The sequence below is a fragment of the Nasonia vitripennis genome, chromosome 4 (assembly GCF_009193385.2).
Source record: "Nasonia vitripennis strain AsymCx chromosome 4, Nvit_psr_1.1, whole genome shotgun sequence".
In the NCBI taxonomy this organism is placed as follows: Eukaryota; Metazoa; Arthropoda; class Insecta; order Hymenoptera; family Pteromalidae; genus Nasonia; species Nasonia vitripennis.
Window position 1 is genome coordinate 2,549,202 of NC_045760.1, and position 23,089 is coordinate 2,572,290.

Consider the following 23,089-nt stretch of genomic DNA (forward strand, 5'->3'; position numbering starts at 1 on the left):
GGCATTGCGAAACTCTCTCTCTTTATTTCGATGACGGCGAAGACAGTGTAGAATTTGTATGCGCGCGGCGCGGACGAGAAGACGTATTCGTGCCTCGCCGCGCGCGGACACGTTGAAATAATATATTTGAGCTGCGAAACCGCATTTATAAGGCCGTATATTTGGAGAATACGTGCAGCGCGAGGAGGCGGGGGAAGGAAAAAAAATAGACAAAGGACCCGCCGGCGTGTATTAAAGCCGCACGTCCCTCCTAATTAGTCGCGTTCGGAGTTAAAGCTTAATGAGGATTGTAAATAATGCAGCGGAGACGCGGGGCTACTTGCCTTTCCCTCTCTCACATTCTCTCAAGGAATGCAGATTCGTAGGCGCGGTAAAAATCGCGCGCAAACTAATTCTCATTGCTAAGCGCGCGCACGCGCAGCATCAGTTGTCGTCGTTCCGCATAAATTTTCCGCGCCGGACAGACACAGAGAGAGAGAGAGAGAGGGAGAGAGAGCGTAGAGGCAGCAGGCTATCAGATTACCGGCATCGCGCGGCTAGCTCGTGTACGATATTATACGGCTCTTGTGCAATTGTTCATGTATGCGCGGCTGCAGTTTATATTGGCCGTACTCTGTTGTAGACTCTACAGTGTCCAGTTGAAGCGACTTCCGCGGCGGCTCTTTGAGGCTCTCTCTCTCGTCGTGCACTTACACTCGATTGTTGCTGCAGCGCTGTCCCCTGAATTCCTCGAGAGCGGTAGCTCCGGTTTTCAAAACTATATGCTCGCGGGAAAAATCCCTTGCATAATCAGCTGCTGCAGCGGTGCTAAACATTCGCTACCTACGCGCGTGTATCTCAAGAGAGAGAGAGAGAGAGAGAGAAAAAAGGGCAGGGAATATAATAACGGGCGCGCCACGGCGGCTTGCCTCACTTTGCAGAGATGAAGCAAAAGGAAAAGGAGCATGAGTTTCTATAGACAATCGCGCGCGGAAAATGTCGCGAGAGAGCGTTGCGACAGCCGTTGCCGCAATTCCGACGTGTCTACTCTCGCTTATAACTGACAAGCAGCTCTCTCGCTCTTGCGATCAAAAGAAGCTTGTGCTGTCTTTCGAATGCGCGCGGCCCACGTGTATAACGTAGTTACATGCTAATTATTTAGCAAACACGAGCCATCGATCTTCTTACACTCGCGCGTTCGTTCTTTTCGCTGATGAAATTTTCGTAAAGTGCTGCTGCTGCGCCGGAGAGAGATCGAAGGGTTCGCGCCCGAAAACGGGCGTAAACACGTGTAAGCCTGATAGATCGAGCATTAGCGAGGGATAATAAGCCGGCGCACACTGGACTCGCTGTGCATGATCCAGTCGTTAATGGCCGTAATTCACGTTCTCGAAAAAGTCTCCCAGAACCATAAATATCCGTATTCTATTAGCCGAGCGAGGCTACTCGAAAAGCCGCAGTCGAGAAAGTGATGTCCCCTTGGCGGGTATAAAAATACCTTTCTCTCTCGGCCGGCGATCCACCTGCGCCGAGTCAGTAACACCATACCTTCGGTATCTTGAATATCTACAGCCCTGTGTGTTGGGCCTTAGTCACGGCTCTTTTCTCTCTCTTTCTGCGTTTCGTCTCTGCAGCGCGCAGGTTAATATTCTCCCTCGACTTTTTTCCGTCCCCTTCGCGCTTATACCGAGAGGCTAGACATGGCCGAGAGAGAGAGAGAGGAATGTTTATGCGTTCTAGCGACGCTTTTTAAGCTTCTTAAATTTCAAGGTGAATGCGTATCGTCGATCCACACCCCTCCGACTATACTTCGAGTCTCCGCCGCTGCCGTATGCACCTTTCTCGGTAAGCTCCATAAGTTGTCCGCTTTATTGGACACCTGTCCCGCTGCAAGTGGCCGCAGCGGGATTTACAGTAAGTGATCGCTTATTCCGCGTTTTATTCCTACACACACCCACACACATACACACACACGCTCGAAAAGCGTTTTCCCCGAGCCGTATGCTAATGCTTTGAAAATTATATTCCCCGAGTAAAAAACAAGACTATATCGGCGGCGATTTCTCGGAATAGAGAAGGAGACGTTTTCTAAGATGGCAAAAGATGCGCGTGCTATACAGGGGAAAAGCGCGAGCGGATCGCGGTTGTTATTTATGGTTTTTCAATGAGCGCTCTCGTTACACGGGAGACAAATTGCGATTCAGCACGCGAACCGGGAATTTCTTTGAATGTTCGGCGTGATTTTGACGTATTGTTAGTCCTCGCAAGGAGAGGCATTCTTTCGCTTTTTCCCCTTCCAGCGCTCTCTCTCTCTCTCTCTCTCTCTCTCTCTCTCTCTCTCTCTCTCTCTCTCTCTAGGTATACACACTCGGCAGTGCGGAGTCTCGACGGCGGCGGTATTTTCTCTCTCTCTCTCTCTCTCTCTCTCTCTCTCTTCGTCGCTGCTGCTGCTGCTGCTGCAATGACGCTTATTTCGCATGCAGTGGACGGACCGCGTTTCGTATTCCGTAGCGTTTTTACGCTTCTTCGGGTCGCATAAGTCGCGGAAGTCGCTGCTCTATACACTCGCGCGGCGGCGATGCGCTGCGGCTACCGCGAGCGAGAGCTTTTCTTAGCCGCTGTGCAGACAGACAGCCACACACACACACACACGTACACCGCACGTACGGCAGCAGCAGATCCCTCGCGATGCTTGTCTGCAGTAGCAGCGACTTTCATGAGTCGCATCGACAATCGATCCGCGACTCTTTTCTCTACGTACGAATTCTCGCTAATGCTCGGCTTTGTTTTCCTTCTTTTTTCTCCGTGCGCATACTCGCTCGACGATCTCCAAGCAAAAGCTGTCCTCGAGAGAGCTAGAGGAATTTATAGCGCGTACGGTATCACGTCGGCGGCGTTTATGTACGAGAGAGAGAGAGAGAGAGAGAGAGATAAGAGAGAGGGGCCGTATACATTACTCCAGCGGCAGCGCATCTTTGCGCGACTTTTGTACGTCCGTACGTTTGTATGCAGCGCGATCGCGCGTCTAGCTTACGCGGACTGACGCGTATAAGTCTTTCCGGCCGAACAAAGGCTGCTGCTGCTGTGCTTTTTTGAAAGCGCGCGCGTAGTGTACGAAAAAAGCATTTTTCACGCGCGCAATCCCGAATAACAATAATAATTTTTCCTCCGCTCTCTCGCTCGGCTTTATCGCGTGGACACGACGCAGGAGAGAGATCAAAGAGGCCGAAGGCCGCGGCAGTGCAGAGGAGAAATCGAGGGAAGCGCGTCGTGTCGTCATTCGGATGAGATGCCTTTGAATCCTTTTTTGGGCCGAACTCGAGGAAGAAAGGAATCCTAACGCGCGCGTTGCAGCAGCACGATAAGTTTTTTCTTCTTCTCTCTGCGCGCGCGGAGAGGCTAATGCAGTGTACAGAGGATCGAGGCCGGTTCTAACGGTTTTCCCAAAGTCGAGAGAGAGAGAGTAGAGATCGTCGGGAAGAGATGCGTTTTCGGTCGATTGGCCCGTCCCTTTCTTTCTTTCACTCTCGGGAGAGGCGTAGTAGGTGCGCTTGATGGAAAGCCAAGTCGCAGAGATAGAATGCGCTGGTCAGTTTCGGAACAGCTGCACCTTCTTCTTCTTCTCAGGTTTTTTCCTTCTCGGTCTAAATTGACCATCATCGAGCAGATACAGGGAGAGCGTTACGAAGCTTTGATTTATTTTGACTCTCGAGCCCCCGAGTAAACCGATTTCACAGCTGGGAAGTATAGGCGCAGGGTAAAAATACACGTCTTCGGCCCATGCGGGAGACACGTGTGCAGCATCTTCCCTGGAAAAGGCACACGTGTTATGCGGCTCTCGGAAGCGCGGCGTTAAAAGGCAATTAAACGCGTCGGCTTTCATAATTACGCAATAATTTAATAATCAGCGCACGAGCGATAGAAAAACGAGTTGAATATCGAGAGAGAGAGAGAGAGAGCTGCCGGACAAAAAGAGAGGAAAGAGTACAGGCAGCCTGACGAGTCGTGCGCTGCATTCGAAAAAGAAGTTATCGCACCTGTGCGCCTCGGCTCGAGATGTGGAAGAGAGAGAGAGAGAGAGTAGACAGGGAGAGGGAGAGCCGAAGGCTACCTGTGCGAGCTCTACTGCAGCCGACTCCGAATTGGTCGTGTTACCAAAGTCGTTGAAGATATATGTAATGCCGCTCGCGCGGAGAGCAAAAGAGACGACGTCCTCCAGGGCAGATAGCATCGCGGAACAGAGAGCCGGTTTTCTGTAACTGCATTCACATCGGCTCTTCCCTCTCATTGGGCTCGTGCGCTCTCGAGAGAGTAACGAAAAACCTCTCCCTCTATTGGGTAACTGATACATCTCGTCCGGGGGCCCGACACTTGTATTATACGCGCGAGCGAGAGAGAGAGAGAGAGAGAGAGAGAGAGAGAAGGACAAACTCGGCCGTCGAATCAACAGGTGCGGCTTTTTGGCCGAGGCGCGAGTAATTTTCGAGAGCGAGAAAAATCCGTACACAAAAGCCAGAACCCTCGTAAACTATCGACAGGTAAAGCGCCGCGCTCCGGCAGCAGCAGCAGCTTCGACCTGTTAACCGTAATACCGGAGCGAGCTGCACCTGCCCCGCCGCGCGGAAAACGACTGACTGCGCACTGCATTCATGTGTGTGTGTGTGTGTGTGTGTGTGTGGGTACACATAGAGATATTCAGAAAAGAGCCGATTAATCCATTTTCACCGTTCGCTTCTTCCGCGGCTTTCGGGGAATGCAATTTGTACGCGAGCGAGCAAGCGCTGCTCTTTTATTTTCCTCCTCCCTCCTCCTCTTTTTACGCCGCGATTTTTATGGCTCTGTTACATCGACAGTTACGCGGAATTTTACGCGCGACCCCGTACTTTGATCAATTTTTTTTCCTCCCGCCCTTCTGCCGCTCGTATACCCGTATACGTACCGCCGGTGCGACGCTGATACCGCACGGCTAAGGGCGCATTAACGTTTACGCGGGACGTGCGCAGTTTTTTTTTTTCTTTCACGACTCTCGCGAGTTTACTCGAAATTTCGAGCGCGCAGATTTCAAAGCAGTAATGGATCGACTCTTCTCCAAGTCCAAGTAAGCCATTAGGCAAATTGTCACCGGCTTAGAGGCACGTTATCAATCACCGTCGCGCAATCTAGTCCAGCCCCTAATCCGTGCCAATATTCGTTAACGCGAAAGCCTCCACAGCGCCGTGGGGTATTATGCTCGGGCGCGTGTACACTGATGGTCAGAGGTCAATCAAACGCAGCAGCAGCAGCAGCAGCAGCAGCAGAGGCGGCAGCATCGGGAGTATAATAATACTCGGGCCGCACACTCGGCCTCGAGCCAGCCATTAACGTTCGATAATGCGCTCTGATCGATACAAAAAGGCGCCCGAGAGAGAAAGAGAGAGAGAGAGAACGAGTTGGGAGATGAGGAGAGAGAGGAAAATAAGAGCGCAGGAGAGCTGCACCGGTTAAATATACGGCAATTGCCATAACAAGCGCTACCGTAATCCAAAACAACGCTCTGCTGCGGTTAATGTATAATACCCTTCATTAGTCCGATACGCATTTTATTATTGCACATAAATTATCCGGGCGTGCATATCTCTCTCTCTCTCTCTCTCTCTCTCTCTCTCTCTCTCTCTCTCTCTCTCTATACACAATGAGAATGATATAAGAAAAAGGCGGCCGTGTATACACAAAACGCATACAACTCGTTAGAAAGTCGGGACAATGCGCTCGTACACGCGCGTTACAAGCTACATAATGAATCTTCGCGGCAGAGGGATACAGCTCGCGTGTAAAACTCCCGCAATGCGCGCCGAGCCAAGAAAGAGAGAGAGAAAGAGAGAGAGAGAGAGAGAGAGAGAGAGAGAGAGAGAGAGTTTCGTGGCTTTTCCCGCCGGCGGTATTTGCATATTACGTACATACGCGTGTACGCATATTCTCACCCCCTTCCGCGGCTTCCTGCGTTTAACGACACGAATATTCGTCAAATTGCCCGGAGGCACGTGGGTGTGCGCCCGCGGCTCTTTAAGCACTTAATTTCGGCTAATCGGCCGGAAATCTCGCGGCTGCTGCTTCGATGTGTATGACGTGAGCGCGCACCGGAGTCGAAAAAGAAAAAATGTACCGACACACGCGCAAGGGCTGCCGCGTGTTATCGATTGAGCTAGCCGAGCTTATCAGACCTTTATACTTCTGACCTTTGACCTCACCTCGTTACACGCGCGTATGTACACGTGCGACGCGTTGTTATTTCAGTCGGGTTTTTTTTTTCGGTTCACGAAAAAAAATTCCGAAATCATACGTCTATACCGTTGGAATTTAAATAATAGAATTAGCATAGAGAAGTCGTAAATAACGAAACCCGAAGAAACTAACCCCGAGGATTTTTTCTGCTTTTTCAGATTATTCAAATTTAACGGAGCGCGCGAGTTATACAGAGGTTCGAGAGCTCGGATGCAGGGGGGTGAGTCGCAGCCCTTCCGTCGATTCTTCCCAGGTGTCGCCAGCGCACGAGACGGGAAAAAATGAAGGGGATGAAAAATGTGCCGCCGCCGCCGCTGCTGCTACGTCGGTAACAGTGAGTCTGCAGATTTTCACCAAGGTAAATAGGATCTTTGTTCGACTATTGCATAAGCACGTCAGTATGACTGACGGGAAGCACAATTAAAGTGGAATCGGATTAGATGAGAATTCGAACGAAAAATATCTGTTACGCTGCAGTTTCGCAACAAAAGCTGGCACGGGCTGGAAGGGTCGTGAAGCGCCCACCAGCAGAGCTCGGCACGGCGGGCAAAAAATGCGCCGAGATAAGGACAACCGGTGCCATCTAGGCATCGCGAATCCTTCGCGTCAGCGTCCTGGCGTACCGGCGGCCGACGTCGCGCCAGATGGCGCGATGAGCCGACGTCGCGACGCCGCCACCCCGTGCAGAGCAGCGCGACACACATCGATATCGCGAAATCCGCAGTGCCACGGAGCGAGACAGTCCGAGGCAAAAGTCTCGGCGCGCACACGCACGGGGCACAGGGACACACGGATACGCACACACACTGGCGCAGCGGGAAGGGGAAAGTCGCGCTTGTAGCAGTCGAGGGGAAAAAAAGAGGGGAAGAGTCTGGAGGGGTAGAGGGAGGCAGGGCGGGGGGTTGGCGGGGAGGACTGGGCGGGGACGAGGTGGCTCGCGAAAGAAGTGGGGCCGAAGCGCGCGCGGAGTCGCATTTTTCTCTCGCAGCAGCAGCTCGTGTGCCGGAGCGCGGGCGCGCGCGCGCGCGCGACTAGGCGGAGTTACGAAAAAACCTCGCATCCGGCGGCCGGGGTGGAGCGTATCCAACTCTCGCACATACACGCACATATCCAGGAGATATTCCGGAATTTTCGCGTGTGTACGCGCGGATCGAGCGACGGCGGCGGCCGCGAGTTGCCCGTCTATACAGCGGGGGGATGCGCCGCGAAGCGAAGAAGGGATAGAGCTTCGCGGCCAAGTGTCAAAGGGGAGCGCATAGGAGAGTGCCGCTGTAGCTGCTCCGACGACACACTATCGAGTTCGCTGCCGCGGCGCAGAGCCAGTCCTACGCGTGCCATCATAGCCCACTGTACAGCCCTCGCGCTCGCTTTATCTCTCTTGACTATTATACGCGACTGACTGACTGCCCGTCACTCGGCCGCCGCATAGAGACTATATAATACACACACTCTTATATCGAACACCGAGGCAAGGGGCTGTGCGTGCGTGGCTAAACCGGTCGCGGATCGAGACAACGAGATTTGTATATCAACGAACGATCAATTATACGGGAATTACAGCAGGGGACGACCGGATTCCGACATGTACATGTGCGCGTGTGTGGATGCATCTATGCATGATTCGTATATACGTATACGACTGCAGTGCACGCGAGGCCCGCATGCGTCATATGCAGCGCGTGTATATTCTATCCAGAGAGAGAGAGAGAGAGAGAGAGAGAGAGAGAGAGAGAGAGAGAGAGAGAGAGAGAGAGAGAGAGTGGAGCAGTCGGGCTGAAGCTGCGGACGTGGTGTTGTGAAAGGGTAATTGCTGCCACTGCCGCCGCTCCACTGCAGCCCCCGCATTCATCGCAGCCGCAGACCAGTAATGTGAGTCGACTTGCTTATCACGCCCGTTTGGTTAAACTAATAAGAGCATCTCATTATCTCTGTGCCCACACGCGTTGCTCTCATGGAGATTGACACTCTCTCGCGCGAATCGATCCGCTCGCTTTAAACGGGGATGTAGTGCGATTTCGCCGTTGCGAAATGCCCTCGAAATGTTTTTCGCGCTATTATCGGCTATAAATAGAAGCCGTGATAAACGTTCGCGCGCGTGACTCTCGCGGATGGGAGAGACCGAGATAAGATAGGCGACGTGAAATTTCGTATCGACCGCGTGAGGCGCTGAAAAATAAGTAACGTGTGTGTCGCCTGTTTTCGTGCGCGCGACGTCTAATCGGCCGCAGCGATACTATCTGCCCGGATAATTCGTCTGCTACTACTGCGACTCCGAAAATTCGATCCGCGCGGTTTATCACCGAAATTTTCCATCTCGATAATCTTATTGCTTTTTTTTTCATACAATGAGATAATGCCACTATCAGTTTTTTATTCGGCCTGAAATACAAGCTAGACGAGACGATGTCGTTCGTAAAAAAATGTTCGTGAAACGCACCTCGTATTCCTCGCACTCGGTGCTAGAAGGTAGTATAAGCCTCGAGATAACGCTTGCATTATCGCCTCTTATCGCTCCGCTCGAACGGCTCGGTAAAAACGTTCGCGTCGAAATTAACAGTCGCGCATAATCTGTAAGCCGTATCATCGCAGCCACGATGATTTCTCTGCATAAGTTACAAAACCGACTCTCGCCTCGGGTACACTAGCATATAAATAACCGTCACGTTGGGCATATGCTATTTCCCCGGTATGCGTTCGCATGCCAACTAATTTCGTCGAATATTTTCCACCAAAAAAAATAAAAAAAAAGAAAGAAAGAAAGTAACCGTGTACGTAATCCAGAAATCCAACGACACCTTGTACTCTCTCGAAATTCGCGAGTCTCGGGGTAAACGCACGCGCGTGCCGCGGCGGCGCTGGAGGGAGGGCTGGCAGCACCCTACCCCCGCGCACCCTCCCCACCAGCCGGGCGCTCTCCCCCACGCGCGGCTGTCTCCTTCCCTGCCGTGCGGGAGAGCGAGCGGGGGGTGGCGGGGGGTGGCGGGGGATGAAGGCAAGACAGAGGAAGGGGTCGACTCACCCCCGAATCGCGGACGGGTCGCTGCTGCCACCCCGCGGCGAGATGGCGAGTCCGCCGAGGGGTAGGGGGTGGCGCGGCTGGTGGGGAGAGCGACGATAAAGCAGCAGCGGCAGCGGCGAGGCGGCTCGTGGTGGAGGGGAGAGCCAGCTCGCCGGTCTCTATTGGAAGCGGAACTGCAGCACGGCCGCGAGACTCGCGGCGCTATCGCCGCAGAACGTCACCGAGCCTCGACTCGAGCGGCCGTCGCTCGCTCTCAGCCACAGCACAGTCTACTGTACTCGCTCTCGCTTATCACGGCCTCCCGCGAGGGGGACATAGAAGAAAACTCGCTGCTGCCGCACCTGCACAAGAGACAGAAGACAGCCCGCGTATACGCGGAAGCAGATACGCCGCTTACCGTTAGAGCCTAGAGACACTTGGCTTCTTTCCTCGAAGACGGACGACCCTACCACGCGCATCGCTGGAACAGGTATAGAGCGACTGCAGTAGTCGTGCGCTACCTTAAAAGTGCAACGATCTCTTCTTGGAAGGAAGTCCTTCGCGTTCTCTCTCTCGCTCGCTCGCTCGCTCGCTCACTCGGAGTATACACGGAAAAAAGAAGAAGAGGCAGCCGACGGAAGGCTGCGTGCCGCTGATCGGACTGACAGAGACGCGTCCCGAGTGCGCGAAGTGCAAACTGACGAGATGTATATGATTTAAATTCTGTGCGAGAGAGAGAGAGAGAGAGAGGGAGAGGATCAAAGTGAAGACTGCTATACGCGATTAACTGCTACTCAGGGACGATAACCGGCTCTCCGCTACGCTCGCTCGCTCGCGCTCGTCGATCTTCTCTCATCCTCGCATGCCACGCCGAGTATCGAGCAGCCTTGCAATCTTCTCTCGAAGAAGAAGAAGAAGAAGACGACGAGGAGGAAGCAGCAGAAGAAGAAGACGACGACGACGCGCAAAAAGAAGGTAAGCCCTCTCTCTTTCTCTCAGCGAAGAGCAAAAGAGAAAAAGGAAAAACAGTTCTTTTTTCCCCGCACGAAAAAAGGATCAATTTGTCCTTTTGCTCGCTCGCGCGAGTATAGCCTCTCTCTCTCTCTCTCTCTCTCTCTCTTGGGCTTTGATTGATGACGTTGATTATTTCGTGGCTCCATTCAATAGACTCTGTCTCTCGCTCTCTCTCTCTCTCACTGTCGTCGGCTTCATTATCATAGCGGAGCGCGACGGTATATCTGCCGTGTCGATCGAAATTAGTCAGAGAGTCGAGACGTCGCCGCCGGAGATATAAATACACTCGCGCTCGCGCGCATCGACAGGTTGTCCCAGAGGAAACACGCGTCGCTTTTCTCTCTCTCTCTCCGTCGCTCCTACACTCCCTCGGCCTCTCTGAAAAGGCCTTTTCACCGCACAATATACTTATACTCGCTCGCGCACACAGGAAGACACTTGTCTCCGTCGAACAACAAACCGCGGCGAACAATCGTCATTCATCCATTGCTCGCTCGCGCAATAGTCCCTAAATAGAGAACGGCTCTTTTTCACGTCGCGCAGGTATACAGGCCTCGCTTCTCTCGGTAAAGACGGAAAAATATACAAGAGGCCGTGGCAGCGCGTGCCGCACCATCGAACAGGTAGTTGCAGCGCCGGATCGATTCTCATTGTGAGAGCACGGCCGAGTCTCTCTTTCTCCGCGCGCAGCGTGAAGGAGGATGAAAAAAAGGAGCGAGCTCCATTCAGCGCCGCGCGTCCTTTGAGGCTCCGAAGAGAGATGCGGAAAAAGTCGCTGGAAATCGGCGGGGAAAATCGCATTATGCCGCTTTGTGCGTGGGTCGGAGTTAGGTCGTACGCGTCAAAGTGTAACAACGGCTTCTTGACTTTTAAATTACACAAATGCGGCAAGTGCCTTTCAATTTGCAATCTCGAAGTATACATCGGCGGCAATTCGCGTGGTGTACGCGATATTCTTGTTAGCCGGTTATCGCTGGAAATATACCTACCCACTGCTGCGTGGAGCGGCGAATGAAAAATAGAAAGCGCCTTGAAGAGAGAGAAAGAGAGAGAGGGATATATCGGAGGGAGGCATAATGTTAATCGCACGCGATCGAGTCGTTATACGCTCGAGGAATATAATATTTTAACGTCAGTCGGCATGAAAAGGCCGTCGGCGCTGGAGTTTCGATTCTTCTCGAGACTGCCGAAATCGTTACACAGCCAGCTCTTCGCTCCCTCGCTTAACGATCAGGCGGTTTATTGCGGAAAAGTTCGCCGATCACCTCGTTACCGCAATAATACGGTCGTATACGAATGTTGTTCCCACGGCTGTGTGTGCGTTTGGTTTATCGATAAATTATCTCTGGGAATCGAGGCGGAGAGAGAGAGAGAGAGAGAGTGAGAGCCGCAATATAAATTTGAAAAGTCCCGACGTCATCGCGCGGGGCCGCGCGTAGGCGGGAGGCTGGGCCCGGGCTCTTCATCTCCCTTCCTCCCTTTTTCCCTCGGCGAGGGCTCGCGCGCGCGCGCGGAAGAAAGGCACTGAAGCCGAGGTTGTATTATTATTGAGTAGGAGGCAACCCGGGGCCCAGGTCTTTACGCTTTTTTTCCCCGTCGTCGACTACACTGAGAGAGAGAGGACCATTATCCGATCGTGGAATTCGAGATCGGGGGCCCTTTCAGCCGCGCGTCAAATTATCCCCGCAGCACAATGCGACCGTTGATTGATATCTTCAGTCGTCTCGCTGCTGTTGCTGCTGCTGCTGCTGCAGCACGAGGCAACTGCTGCTCTTCTTCTTTTTCCTCTCTCTCTCTCTCTCTGGCTCAAGAGCAGCGGCAGAGCCGAGTCTTCTTGCTCTCCGCGCGTCCGTTCGTGCTCCGCTTTTTTCCTTCTCTATCCGACCGACAACCGGCACTTAGCATCCACCTTCCCGTGCCTATCTTTACTGGCCTTTTTTCGGGACCGGTCTCTCTCGATGCTAACGCTCTCTCTTACTGCCAAGGCCACTCTCCTCTCTCTCTCTCTCTCTCTCGCTCCAGCAACCCTTCCACTTGATTTATCCCAGAGCATCCCCCTAACGACTGACTGGGCGCACCTGCCTTCAAAAAATCGAAAATCAAACAAGTGTCGCACGCGGATCGAGAGCAATTTATCCGCTGCTGCTGCAGCAACAACGAAAACACCGAGAGAGAGAGAGAAAATCGCTCCAAGGGCCAATATACGAGTGCCGCGAACGATGAGTTCGATACAAACACACACACACACACATAGCGCAGGCACAAATCTACGCGCGGGTATACACGAGATGAGCGAGCCGAAACAGTTTTGCTTTTTCAATGTCGACGCCCGGCCGGCTATACTCCCCCAACCTGTATACACTGCAGCACTCCTCTTTTTATTTCGCACTCGCACCCCCTCTCGCTCGCGCATACACACAGTCGAATGAAAGTCGAACGAGCGGAAGTTATTTTTCCGCGCCAGCGCGGCGATTTTTCTCGATCGCTTTTTGCGCGAGCGCTCGCCTCTTTTTTTTCACTCTCGCGTGCCGCCAGTAACGAGGTTACACAGTCACACGTATACAAAATATGCGTGTATACGCGTGGGCACTCGGAATAAGGGCGCGAATTTCCTGAATAGGAGAAGTTTTTAAAGAGGGGGTTATACGCGACGTTATTAACAAGCTCGAGTGCAGCCGAAGTATGTTAATTGGCGCAAAGCAAACGCGATAATTCGAAATTGCCGCGCGGCTAGTAAAAATAATAGCGGCGGCGGCGGTGGCGAGGAACGTAAAATGCAAATTGCTTAATTATATTTGTGGAAAAAGCGGCGGCGCGCACAGCGAGCAAAAGAGAGAGAGAAACGTATATACACAGAGAGAGGCCGAGCTGTGGCTACGTAGTAAATACGGGGAAAAAGATACGAAAAACAAGGCGATTATTCAGCGGCTTAACGAAGCAGTTTTATCGGTCAGATCGCCGCGGCGAGTGGGTATATATATATATGCTGGCTGATCACACGAGAGCTCGGCTCCGCGCGCGAGCACAGGTGTGAGGCTTTTTTTCCCTTGCTCTCTCTCTCTCTCTCTCTCTCTCTCTCTCTCTCTCTCTCTCTCTCTCTCTCTCTCTCCTCGACCTTTTCACCCTTCGTCATTGAGAGAAGCCGTGCGCGCGCAAGATGCCGGGGGAGAGGGAGAAAGTTATAAGACCCGCCGAGCGAGAGCCGTGCGTGCCGTATAAATATTGTATATAAATAAGGCCGGCCCGTTCGCGGTCTTATTTATGGGAATTTTATGAAAATCCCAAGCGAGCGAGCGAACGAGCAGAGGGAAGGGTTGGGGCCCGCGCGCACATATGCGCGCGACGACGACGACGACCTCACGAGGAGAAGACCGTTGATGCCTTATATCTTCGGGCCGCGGAGAATCTCTCCCGGCTAGCCGCTTATAAATGTTTCTTTCGAAATCCCATTTAGCGGGGCCGAGCGCGCTCGCCGCGATAAATAATACCCGAGAATTTCGGCAATTTGTTCTGCTGCCGCTGCTGCTGTGGCGGAGGCTTTAAATTTGATAAGCGGAGAGAGAGAGAGAGAGAAAGCAACACGTGAGAAAGTTTTTCCTCGGCTATGCTAATAGTCGATATACGCGTGTGTACAATAGGGGAGGGGGGGGGGGTTCACCGCGGGTACCCGCGAATATCGCTACTAGTCTGTTGTGCACAGACACGATCATCCCTCTCCCTCGGAATATTAATGTCCACGGATAGATAGAATTTCGAAAGGGGTTAAAGGCGGAAGAAGAAGCCATCTGTGATCTCTCAGTCTGTGTCTCCGGGAATGTCTACTCGGAAGCCATTAGCTGTCTCTCTGCGCGAGTCCCACGTGTGTATACATAATACATCGAACGGCAAACGGTTTTACGTTTCTAATGTCATGGAAATTACTCTCGGGACTCGCGAATCTCTCGCTCGGCATATTTTATGCCCGCGCGAGCGATGATAAAAACGAGCGCGCGAGGCAGTATATTAGGCTGCCGCTCTGCTGCAGGCGAGTTTCATTTTTCTAAAATCCTTTTTAACGATATACCCACTCGCCCTGCTCTGTCCGTGTGTGTGTGCACAGCGGCTAATGGCGCTTTACGGCCGGCTTTTTTACCGACGCGGCAGCCGCCGAGAGAGATGATTGGATTTTCGGCCCGACTCGGCCTGTGCTCTGCAGTAGATTTATTCCAATTTATTATTTCTTTTTTATCCAACCGCCCGTCGTATCAGCATTAATCACGCGCGTTTTTTCAAGGAGAGAATAAATAAAGTCGTTCGATGAAAAATTAGCGCCGCGAGACAGCTGTGTGTGTGTGTATGCGAGTGTCGCGCGCGAGCTCTAATGACAGTTTCGTAATGGAGACGACGAGTCACGCTGACGCAGTCGGCGCAAAAAGAGATACAGCAGCGGCAGTGGAGAAAAAGCTGCGAGCGATAATCGGCAAACGACGTGCATAATCGAGACGCAGCTTTACAAGCTTGAAAAATCGCGACTATTCGGTCCCTCTCTCTCTCTCTCTCTCTCTCTCTCTCTCTCTCTCTCTCTCTCTCTCTCTCTTTCGCGGCGCGCTTTAAATGCCCGGCACTTTAAATAACATATATAAAGGAATATAACGCCGGGAGATTGGATCCAGGAGGTAGGCCATCAATTTCCGAAAAATCGGACCCCGAAATTTCACTCGGGGGTCGACGTCCCGGCTCCTCTCCCTCTCTCGAAATTACACGGAATAAATTGTAGGGCCCCTCTCTCGTCTTTTTCTTCTTCTTCCTCCTTCTCCTCCTCTTCTCTCGTGCGCTCAGCCTCTCTCTCGGGCTCGTCGCCTGATGCGATTATAATGGCCGGTCAGGTTACCGCTTAGCTCTCGATAACCCAGGGGCCTGCACAACACACCGAGAGAGAAAGAGAGAGAAGAGTCCAGGAGAACGATGAAGATTAAAAAGAGGTGGGCACAGCTCGCACGCACGCACGCACACGCGGGGGCATTTAAAGCCAAAGAGTGAGATCAATGCGGCCCAATCAAAAGCTCCGTCCCGCTCCCCGGCCTGATTAAAATGCCGATAAAATATTTAACGAGGACGGAGCGAGCTCCCGCTTGCATCCGTTTTTCTTCTTCTCTCCTTTCTTTTTCGACTCTTTCCGAGAGAGAGAGAGAGAGAGAGAGAGAGAGGAGAGAAAATTATCGGCCTTCTACACTTTTTTAATTGAGCGCTCGCTCGCGGATTAAAGGCTTATTGAAAATTATTGACTCTTCGGGCGAATCATTCAAGCGGTCGCTTGTTTGCTCGCGCGGCACTTATTCCCCGACTTTTATGGGGCTAATTAATGACGAGACGTTTAACGACGCGGCGAGATTTGACAGTAGCAAAATGAAAAGGCCGAATTTACGACCCTCTCGCTGATCTTTCCCTCGCGTTTCGCATTACGAATCCGGATAGTTATACTCGGAGCTCGCCGCGAATATTTACGCCCGCTCCGAGTGAATATCTCAAGCGCGAGCAAATATCGGCTCACTTTTCAGCCCGGCGGGCGAAGAAATTTACCGAGCGGACACGCTGGCGGCCCGTACACGTCGCGTCTTGTTCGCGGTCTCGTGTTCCCCTCTGTTTCTCCTCGCGCGCGCGGCCGGGAGAGAAGAGAAAAATTGGAGGTACAAGCTTGAAAAAGAAGCATCGGCAAAAAAGGGAAAGAGAAAAAGAGAGACGTCGGCGGCTGAGAGGAGCCGAAAAAAGGGCGAAGCGGCAGGAAAAAAAAGCAAAGACAAGCTACCCCTATCCCCGCGCGCGCGCGTTCATGCGGGGGGTGCTGCAGGCTGAGAGGGCCCTACCGGGCCATCCAAAAAAAAAGAGAGCTGCGCGCGGCGGAGAACGAAAATATGATATCATCGTGGGAGGGAGCCCAATATGCTTTCTACTCGCTCGTTTTTTTTCTTTCCTCTCTTTCTTATTTCTCAAGCCGGCGGAGCTGCGGACTAATTGATAGAATTTCTGCGTCGAGTTGTATCAATCATGTAAATCGTGTAAATCCAGCGTACGCGGCGCATAAGGGTATGACTCAAGCTTATAGACCGACTAGAGCAGACGTGCATATAGTTAGGATCTCACGAGAGCGAAAACATCTGCCGCTGCGGGGAATCGTCGGGGCCCACATGCTGCTGTCTCTCCTCTCTCTCTCTCTCTCTCTCTCTCTCTCTCTCTCTCTCCCTCTCTCTCTCAATCGTAGCAGCCAAAAACCCACACGCGATCTCCCGTGAATTTATTTCGGAGGCCCTCCGAGCGAGCAGTCCCATAATCAGCGAAAAAATGTTGCCTCTCTGTTTACGTCGCTGCGCGCGAGCACGCGGCGGAAAAAAACTGGTTTCTGATTAGTTGGACTTTCTCGGCCGCGCATGAAACGTATACGATGTATAATCCGAGCTACTCCGCGAAAAATTGTCGCCGGCGTGATTAACGCATTGCCCCTTTGTCTCTCTCTCTCTCCCTCTCTCGTTTCTATATACCGCGCAAAAAGGAACATTTTTCGCTCGACTAAATAGCAACTCTCTCTTGTACTCCCCTCGCAGCCTCGTCCATTTGCAGTATTTCACGGGGAAAAAAGCCCGCGAAAGAGGAAAAGAAATTCCCAGGCGACAATCCGCGCAAAGAGAAGTTTTGTCAGTGAGAGACAGGTTTGCCGAAAGCCCGTCTCCGGCGCTAATTAGCGAGCCGCCGCATCATTAGCAAATTGACCGTTGCTTTCTCTCTCTCTCTCTCTGCGGAGAACGGAGCAAGAGCCGGGCTTCTTTCTGCCATTGTTCGGCGGAGATAAGAAACGGCCGGCCATCAGACTCGCTTTTGAGACACCAAGAGAGAGAGAGAGAGAGAGAGAGAGAGAGAGAGAGTAGAGAGAGCTACCGCAAGCGCGCGCGTCCTGCGCCGACGTCTCAATCGCTCATCCTCTGATCACGAGACAAAGCCGCGGCGTTTTGACGAGAGGAGAGAGAGAGAGAGAGAGAGAGCGCTCATTTGTCGAGCTCTCTAAAAAAAACGAACAGAAGAGCCTAATCGAGTTTGCATACGCGCAATTATCGCTCGTGGCGCCATAAATCGCGCGTCGTTGAGAGGCAGCATGAGGGAAGGGGAAAAAATCAATAAAGCGATCGACGGAATTACACGGATCCGCGGCTGTGCGATTTAGCCAATAGGCAACAATTAGCATGATTGCACGGCTCGCGAAAATAACAGCAGCAGCGCCGGCGAAATCTCACCTCGTGCGGCGATTATGTTTAAAATCCCGGCGTGAGCATCACCGCAGAGAGCGAGAGAGAGAGAGAGAGAGAGAGAGAGAGAGAGAGAGAGAGTGAAAGAGAGAGAAGCGAGGAGAGAATTAAGGAGAAGGCAGAAAGAGCGGCTCCCCGCCCCGGAGAAAGAGCCGACCGCCTGGTAATTACAACCGCAATTTAATCGGTGAATGAAAATAAATGAGCGAACAAAAGGCCGCGCGCGCGCTACAACAAGGCGAAAAAGGAGAGCCGGCGCGCGAGCGTGCGGTGGCACGTGCTTAGCTCTCTCTCTCTCTCTCTCCCCTCCTTATATACTCTCTCGAAGGGGCTCTCTCTCTCTCTCTCTCCGGTATAGTTAATACGCGCGCGAGTTACGTCACGAGGTGCTGCCGCCGCTGCTCTCTAGGTTGCGGAAGGTCCTTGCGCGATAATTGCCGGGCGATCTCGCTCGCGCTTATTACATCACCGGCGGGAGCAACGTTCGCTCTTATGCGAGAGGGGGGCAGCAGGCCGCAGCGCGGGCCCGAAGAAAGAAACCTTAACAGCGGGGTCATTACAGCCTCTGAAAGAGTCATTACGTCATTATGCATGCACACACGAGAGAGTAGGCCGCAATTAACGCGCGCCGAAAATCTCTCCTGTCGCGTGTGCGTGTTTATAAGCGGCGCGAGGGAGAGGGGAAGAAGGGGCTCTCTTATACTCTCTCTATACCTGTCAAAACTGCAGCGGCGGCAATTGCGCAATTGCACTGCGTATATAGCGGCGCGCCGGCGAGATCGAGGCTACCGCTAAAGTGGTCGCTCTCTCGGTGTAATTGCATAATTGGGAAGCAGCTCGGAGAATGAGAGAAAGAATCGCAGGCAGAGAGAGAGAGAGAGAGAGAGAGAGAGAGAGAGAGAGAAACTGCAGCAGAGCCTAGTTGGGTGGCCCGTTCGATACGGGCCGACACGCCCACCGAGCGCGCCACTTTTCCTTCCTCTCTTTCTTCTTCTGCTGCTGCTGCTCTCCGCATTCTTTTTCGTGCCGCGCAGCTATATAATACACACCGGCCGCTCTGTGTGTTTGCCTTACGTGCGCAGCGGCGAACTGTCGCTCGAGAAACCGGCGATTGAGTCATCCGCGTGTCGATAATAAATGCGCGCACGCAGCCCGCAAGCGACTTCCGCGAGCGACTCTATGCTCTAGTCCTGTGTGTGCACGAGTGTAATGTATCCGTAACCTGGAATTACGCGAGTAAACGGAACTCCTGCCCGCGCGAGCGAGCATGGACGATTATTAAAACGCGACTCCGGAATGTTTTGCCCGGGCTTGTCATCGGCCGCGGCCAATTATCCTCCTAAAGGAAAAAGACGTTACACGCCGCTCTCGACGAATTCGACAGTCACGAGTCGATCATTAATTTTTCTCCTTTTTCTCCCAAATCCCAACGGACTCGTTAAGCCTCTAGCCAAACACGCATTACGCTGCGCATAACACGTGTAAATCTGCTTTTTGTTACAGGAGGGCCTGGCTCAAAAGTCAGCAGGACAAAGGATCAGGTCAGGTGAGCCGGCTAGTTAACGAGCGGGTAAGAATCGTCAAGTCAATTAACGCCGCCGAGATCGCCGGAGATACGCGGAAGCTGCATCGCTTTCACCGTTGTAATATCGATCCGGGACTTTTCACGCTACGAGAGAGCATTAGTGCTCCCCCTTGGCTCCGTGCATACCTGCGTCGAATAAATCAGTTATAGTAATTCGGTCTCGGGAATCTTCAAATTTGCTGGAATACGTCGTTATACACTGTACAGCGCTGCACACGGGCTCGCACAAGGGTCGCTCGGCGCATTTGCATACGACCTTTTTTCCCCAGGTGTCCTGGAATTTGCATGCGAAAGGGCGAGAGAGCTGCTCCCGGATTTCCCCTCGCGCGTTATTTTTTTCTCTCTCTCTCTCTCTCTCTCTCTCTCTCTCTCTCTCAGTCGATCGCGCGCCTCGTCGATCTCTTCCGATTGCGAGCGTGCGGCACGCGGTCCTCGTTTATGGGTTACCGGCTCAGCGTGTAGCGTCGTTAAAGTTTCGTCGTCCGATGCGCGCGGGCTTCGATCCTCCAATTACTCGCCGTCGTGGAAAAAAAAAAAAAGAGAAACAGTTTCCAACCAGCCGTCGCCGTAAATAAGCGAGTTAAGAAGCTTTGTACAAACTGCGGGCTCGACAATCCGACAAAGTGACCTTTTGCAAGCTCGAAAAGTGAGATCATCGTGCAGCGGCGGGGAGCGCAGCATTTTGTGCCTAATCATTTAATCTGTCTCGTCGTGAACTGGCCAGTGTCATTGCGCTTTGCAGCCGGCGGCGGCGGGTACGCGCACACTCGTCCCGCCGCCGCAGGATGACGTCACTCGTCGCACGCGAGAGAGCTTTCATTGATTTTCGTGGAAACAGCGATCGCGGCGCAATAATGCAAGAGCGGAATGAAAATTCAGCGCTGCACGTGCGCCGCCGGCCTGTGCAGCACATGCGCTTTTATTCTTAGCCTCTCGGCTCTGCAGGCGTCGTTCAATTATAGAATCGTCGTGTGTCTGCTCTCTCCGCGCGGCGATCAGATTCGTCACGAGCGAGCTATTATTAGCTACTCGAATAACTCCCGCAAGCTCGGAGGAGGAGAAGAAGAAGAAACAGAGGAGTAGAAAGCTTATTCGAATTTTTCTAACGAGTCATTGTCCCTTAATTAAGTGAAACGGCGCGACGATCGCCCCCCTCTCTCTCTTTGTATTTACTCAACAAGTTCGGCACGTTACAAATTCCGCCTGTCGCGCGCTAATTCTCCCCCGAGCGATTGTTCCCCTCGAGCTTTCCTCGATCCATTGAACGGATCAGCTTCTTCTTTTTATTCGCCTCCTCCTCCTCCTCCTCTTGCTGCTGCGTCTTCTTCTCCTGTGTTCTTCTTATTCTCTCCGTATCTCTCGCTCTGTTCCCCCCTATAGTCCGTGGCGCGCGCTCGCTTAATTCTTTAGCGTCTGGTCGCGCGGGGCCGGAGCCGGATAAAGGATTTAATTAAATGACTCGTCGGGGCGCAGAGAGAACTGCTGCGGCAGCCTCTATCTTCAACAGAGAGAGAGAGAGAGAGAGGGCCGGAGACTGTGTACACGCGGGCTCTTTTAATCGTCGCAGCTTTTCATATTATATAAAGCCGGCGCTGCGGTTCAAGGGTTAAAAGGGAAAAGAAAGAGCTCCGAGAGTCAAGCGGACAAATGACTTTATTGTCGCGCGATCAATTCTAGCGCGAGCGAGTCTGCGGAATTTCGACGAAACGTGTAATAATATAATATAAAGCAAATAAAGCCGGGAGAGAGGATGCCGCCAGCGCGGGTAATTAGTGTAAAATTTCTGACATCGGCAAACAGTAGTAATCTCGGCGAGCTGCGGTCGTACAGGCGGGGGGCTCGGAAATCATACGTATCCACGCATACACACACACACACACACATACACGTACGCCGGACGCGAGAGCAAAACGACGTTATTGCGGGAAATTCGCGCACTGCACATCGCATTGAGAGTATAGAGAGCGAAACGAATGATCGTGCGAGCGAGGCCGAAGAGAGGAATTAGCGAAATTGAGGCTCCATTGAACGCGGCCCTCCCTCTCTCTCTCTCGCTGTGTGTTTGTGCGCGATTTGAAACACGGCGCGCAATCGGCTGTTTGCGCTCGGAATTCAGCGCGGTTTTTTCCCTCCTCAATCGAGCGGGGATTATTCGAAAAATTCGCTCGTCGACGGCGGAGAGTTAAAAAATTAATAAATTTCCATTACGCGCATCAGCGGGCGCGCGTATATTCCCTGGCGGCGGCGGCGTCGCGAGGGTGGGATCTACGTACACACACGCCCGGGCGTGGTGGCGGCCGATAAAAATGGCGCTGCACGGGGGTGCTCTCTCATTCGTGCGTTAATGCGTCAGCCATGTGTGTGTACGCAATTATAGAGAGAGAGAGAGAGAGAGAGAGAGAGAGTCGGGGGCGCATCCCTCCTCCCCCCGCGCACGCAGGCAAAACACGGCGGACGAAAAACGCGACAACCCTCCAAACTAATTATGCCGCATTCGAACGGACGGACAGATAAATTGATGGAAAAGAGAATGAGCGAGTGAGAGAGAGAAAGAGAGAGAGAGAGAGAGAGAGAGAGAGAGAGAGAGAGAGAGATGGCCAGGAGAGTTGGCATGCCGATGACAGACCCTTTTTATGGGGTTTCCGTGTTCTCTCGTCGCAGTCGTTCCTGTCATCCTCCTTGTCGTGCTGGTCTTCTCTCCACTCGGCAGGCTTCTCTCTCTCTCTCTCTCTCTCTCTCTCGACGACACGCGCCGACGGATAGAATTCACTCTTGTTTATTCTTTTATTCTCCTCCGCCCCTCTCTGTTTGCATAGCGTGCATTCGAATCGATCAGCCGCTCGTCAACTCGATATATCCACCGTTCGCTCTCGTTAATTTCGCGACCGTTTCGAAAATCCGGCACGTGTATCGCCGATCGCTGAGGTCGACGACTCGTCGCAGAAGTTTATCGTCGAAAAGCGAAAAATAACGCTCGCAAGAAGCGTTGCGCCCAGTGTGCGACTGTGTGCGCGCGTGTGTGTGTGTGTGAGAGAGAGACGGAATATCGCGTTACCGCAGCGACGTCGCTCGAAATTGTTTGATTGGCGGAATTATACGAGCGCACGGAGGAACGCCCACCGCGCGCGCATTTACATGGGCACACGCACACACACACACTCGCGGAAGCCTTGCGTCACGGCTGCGCGATCACTGTATGTATATATATATATATATATATATATATATATATATATATATATATATATATATATATATATATATATATATATATATATATATATATATATATATATATATATATATATACCCGCCGCCTGCGGGATATCGGCAATTCGGAAATACCGAAAGCCGCGCGCGCGTGAGCGTCGCTTTATTGGACGCCTTTTCCGAGAGTTTATCGCTCCCGGAAATGGAATCCGACGTTTCGAGAGCCGTATTTTTTTCGCGCTCTCGCAGCGCTTTTTCATATTTTTCGCTTCGCTCTCACTTTCAACTGTTGCTCGCTCAAAGAGTCGTCGCAGCTCCTAACGAGCGCAGCTCCTAATTAGCGCGCCGACGAGGCTTTTTTTTATCGCCAACTTTTCACGCTCTCGCCGACCGACCGCTTTATTATCCGCTGAAAGCTCGCGAGCCTATCCTCGTTAGTCGCTTAGATAATTAGCGAGTCTTTGTGCGCGCGGACGCTTTCGGTTTTGCCCGACAATGATAAATTTTTCAGCGCATAGTACACTAGAGGAATAACGGGCGCTGCGTGTATAATTGAAAAAAAGCGAAATCCGGTTTGAGCTTAGCTGCTGTCGTCTATACGCTCGTCGACGTGCCTGCCAAGGGGAGTGTGTATCTGTGTAGTATCTAACGCGCAGGGGGGCGAGGGTTTTTCGTGCGGAGGAAGGGAGCATAGTCGAATTTCGAAACCACCCCAGCATGGCGCGCAGAGAGCGAGAGCAGAAAGTGGGACGCAAAAGCCCTCGAAAT

General features: G+C 52.5%; 1 protein-coding gene across 1 annotated transcript in view; it reads right to left on the bottom strand.

Moving 5' to 3' along the window:
* LOC100120884 (UPF0489 protein C5orf22 homolog) overlaps positions 1-23,089 on the bottom strand; it is a 178,310-nt gene that overhangs the window by 62,994 nt on the left and 92,227 nt on the right. The window lies entirely within an intron of this gene.